The sequence below is a fragment of the Pseudorasbora parva genome, chromosome 6 (assembly GCF_024679245.1).
Source record: "Pseudorasbora parva isolate DD20220531a chromosome 6, ASM2467924v1, whole genome shotgun sequence".
Taxonomy (NCBI): domain Eukaryota; kingdom Metazoa; phylum Chordata; class Actinopteri; order Cypriniformes; family Gobionidae; genus Pseudorasbora; species Pseudorasbora parva.
In genome coordinates, this window is record NC_090177.1 from 46,262,018 (window position 1) to 46,264,517 (window position 2,500).

At 45.5% G+C, this 2,500-nt stretch overlaps 12 non-coding genes across 12 annotated transcripts in view; all 12 read left to right on the forward strand.

Moving 5' to 3' along the window:
- The first annotated feature begins 89 nt into the window (after positions 1 to 89).
- LOC137079762 (5S ribosomal RNA) lies at positions 90 to 208 on the forward strand. Its single transcript, XR_010905700.1, has one exon. It is a non-coding gene; the product is annotated as a 5S ribosomal RNA (ribosomal RNA).
- Positions 209 to 303: 95 nt separating this feature from the next.
- LOC137079774 (5S ribosomal RNA) lies at positions 304 to 422 on the forward strand. The gene has a single exon (XR_010905711.1). It is a non-coding gene; the product is annotated as a 5S ribosomal RNA (ribosomal RNA).
- A 95-nt stretch (positions 423 to 517) lies between these two features.
- LOC137079786 (5S ribosomal RNA) lies at positions 518 to 636 on the forward strand. The gene has a single exon (XR_010905722.1). It is a non-coding gene; the product is annotated as a 5S ribosomal RNA (ribosomal RNA).
- A 95-nt stretch (positions 637 to 731) lies between these two features.
- Positions 732 to 850, forward strand: LOC137080201 (5S ribosomal RNA). Its single transcript, XR_010906070.1, has one exon. It is a non-coding gene; the product is annotated as a 5S ribosomal RNA (ribosomal RNA).
- Positions 851 to 948: 98 nt separating this feature from the next.
- LOC137079797 (5S ribosomal RNA) lies at positions 949 to 1,067 on the forward strand. Its single transcript, XR_010905733.1, has one exon. It is a non-coding gene; the product is annotated as a 5S ribosomal RNA (ribosomal RNA).
- A 95-nt stretch (positions 1,068 to 1,162) lies between these two features.
- On the forward strand, positions 1,163 to 1,281 carry LOC137079809 (5S ribosomal RNA). The gene has a single exon (XR_010905744.1). It is a non-coding gene; the product is annotated as a 5S ribosomal RNA (ribosomal RNA).
- A 95-nt stretch (positions 1,282 to 1,376) lies between these two features.
- On the forward strand, positions 1,377 to 1,495 carry LOC137079821 (5S ribosomal RNA). The gene has a single exon (XR_010905755.1). It is a non-coding gene; the product is annotated as a 5S ribosomal RNA (ribosomal RNA).
- A 95-nt stretch (positions 1,496 to 1,590) lies between these two features.
- On the forward strand, positions 1,591 to 1,709 carry LOC137080203 (5S ribosomal RNA). Its single transcript, XR_010906072.1, has one exon. It is a non-coding gene; the product is annotated as a 5S ribosomal RNA (ribosomal RNA).
- A 103-nt stretch (positions 1,710 to 1,812) lies between these two features.
- Positions 1,813 to 1,931, forward strand: LOC137079832 (5S ribosomal RNA). Its single transcript, XR_010905766.1, has one exon. It is a non-coding gene; the product is annotated as a 5S ribosomal RNA (ribosomal RNA).
- Positions 1,932 to 2,026: 95 nt separating this feature from the next.
- LOC137079844 (5S ribosomal RNA) lies at positions 2,027 to 2,145 on the forward strand. The gene has a single exon (XR_010905777.1). It is a non-coding gene; the product is annotated as a 5S ribosomal RNA (ribosomal RNA).
- A 95-nt stretch (positions 2,146 to 2,240) lies between these two features.
- On the forward strand, positions 2,241 to 2,359 carry LOC137080204 (5S ribosomal RNA). Its single transcript, XR_010906074.1, has one exon. It is a non-coding gene; the product is annotated as a 5S ribosomal RNA (ribosomal RNA).
- A 98-nt stretch (positions 2,360 to 2,457) lies between these two features.
- The window catches only part of LOC137079856 (5S ribosomal RNA), a 119-nt gene continuing 76 nt past the window's right edge, over positions 2,458 to 2,500 (forward strand). The window contains exon 1 of the ribosomal RNA XR_010905788.1: positions 2,458 to 2,500. This exon is cut by the window's right edge and continues 76 nt beyond it. This is a non-coding gene — a ribosomal RNA (5S ribosomal RNA).

Genomic DNA, 2,500 nt, shown 5'->3' on the forward strand with positions numbered 1-2,500 from the left:
AATTAAAGAAAGAAGAAGAAGAAGAGAAAAAAAAAAAAAAAAAAGAGTGTTTGAATTCCTTAAATGGCCCAATTTTGGCAGCAGCTTTCGCTTACGGCCATACCACCCTGAGCACGCCCGATCTCGTCTGATCTCGGAAGCTAAGCAGGGTCGGGCCTGGTTAGTACTTGGATGGGAGACCGCCTGGGAATACCAGGTGCTGTAAGCTTTTTTGTTTCATGGGCGAAGAAAGATTTGTTTTTAAATTAAAATAAATAAGAGTGTTTGATTTCCTTAAATGGCCCAATTTTGGCAGCAGCTTTCGCTTACGGCCATACCACCCTGAGCACGCCCGATCTCGTCTGATCTCGGAAGCTAAGCAGGGTCGGGCCTGGTTAGTACTTGGATGGGAGACCGCCTGGGAATACCAGGTGCTGTAAGCTTTTTTGTTTCATGGGCGAAGAAAGATTTGTTTTTAAATTAAAATAAATAAGAGTGTTTGATTTCCTTAAATGGCCCAATTTTGGCAGCAGCTTTCGCTTACGGCCATACCACCCTGAGCACGCCCGATCTCGTCTGATCTCGGAAGCTAAGCAGGGTCGGGCCTGGTTAGTACTTGGATGGGAGACCGCCTGGGAATACCAGGTGCTGTAAGCTTTTTTGTTTCATGGGCGAAGAAAGATTTGTTTTTAAATTAAAATAAATAAGAGTGTTTGAATTCCTTAAATGGCCCAATTTTGGCAGCAGCTTTCGCTTACGGCCATACCACCCTGAGCACGCCCGATCTCGTCTGATCTCGGAAGCTAAGCAGGGTCGGGCCTGGTTAGTACTTGGATGGGAGACCGCCTGGGAATACCAGGTGCTGTAAGCATTTTTGCTAAATTAAAGAAAGAAGAAGAAGAAGAGAAAAAAAAAAAAAAAAAAGAGTGTTTGAATTCCTTAAATGGCCCAATTTTGGCAGCAGCTTTCGCTTACGGCCATACCACCCTGAGCACGCCCGATCTCGTCTGATCTCGGAAGCTAAGCAGGGTCGGGCCTGGTTAGTACTTGGATGGGAGACCGCCTGGGAATACCAGGTGCTGTAAGCTTTTTTGTTTCATGGGCGAAGAAAGATTTGTTTTTAAATTAAAATAAATAAGAGTGTTTGATTTCCTTAAATGGCCCAATTTTGGCAGCAGCTTTCGCTTACGGCCATACCACCCTGAGCACGCCCGATCTCGTCTGATCTCGGAAGCTAAGCAGGGTCGGGCCTGGTTAGTACTTGGATGGGAGACCGCCTGGGAATACCAGGTGCTGTAAGCTTTTTTGTTTCATGGGCGAAGAAAGATTTGTTTTTAAATTAAAATAAATAAGAGTGTTTGATTTCCTTAAATGGCCCAATTTTGGCAGCAGCTTTCGCTTACGGCCATACCACCCTGAGCACGCCCGATCTCGTCTGATCTCGGAAGCTAAGCAGGGTCGGGCCTGGTTAGTACTTGGATGGGAGACCGCCTGGGAATACCAGGTGCTGTAAGCTTTTTTGTTTCATGGGCGAAGAAAGATTTGTTTTTAAATTAAAATAAATAAGAGTGTTTGAATTCCTTAAATGGCCCAATTTTGGCAGCAGCTTTCGCTTACGGCCATACCACCCTGAGCACGCCCGATCTCGTCTGATCTCGGAAGCTAAGCAGGGTCGGGCCTGGTTAGTACTTGGATGGGAGACCGCCTGGGAATACCAGGTGCTGTAAGCATTTTTGCTAAATTAAAGAAAGAAGAAGAAGAAGAGAAAAAAAAAAAAAAAAAAAAAAAGAGTGTTTGAATTCCTTAAATGGCCCAATTTTGGCAGCAGCTTTCGCTTACGGCCATACCACCCTGAGCACGCCCGATCTCGTCTGATCTCGGAAGCTAAGCAGGGTCGGGCCTGGTTAGTACTTGGATGGGAGACCGCCTGGGAATACCAGGTGCTGTAAGCTTTTTTGTTTCATGGGCGAAGAAAGATTTGTTTTTAAATTAAAATAAATAAGAGTGTTTGATTTCCTTAAATGGCCCAATTTTGGCAGCAGCTTTCGCTTACGGCCATACCACCCTGAGCACGCCCGATCTCGTCTGATCTCGGAAGCTAAGCAGGGTCGGGCCTGGTTAGTACTTGGATGGGAGACCGCCTGGGAATACCAGGTGCTGTAAGCTTTTTTGTTTCATGGGCGAAGAAAGATTTGTTTTTAAATTAAAATAAATAAGAGTGTTTGAATTCCTTAAATGGCCCAATTTTGGCAGCAGCTTTCGCTTACGGCCATACCACCCTGAGCACGCCCGATCTCGTCTGATCTCGGAAGCTAAGCAGGGTCGGGCCTGGTTAGTACTTGGATGGGAGACCGCCTGGGAATACCAGGTGCTGTAAGCATTTTTGCTAAATTAAAGAAAGAAGAAGAAGAAGAGAAAAAAAAAAAAAAAAAAGAGTGTTTGAATTCCTTAAATGGCCCAATTTTGGCAGCAGCTTTCGCTTACGGCCATACCACCCTGAGCACGCCCGATCTCGTCTGAT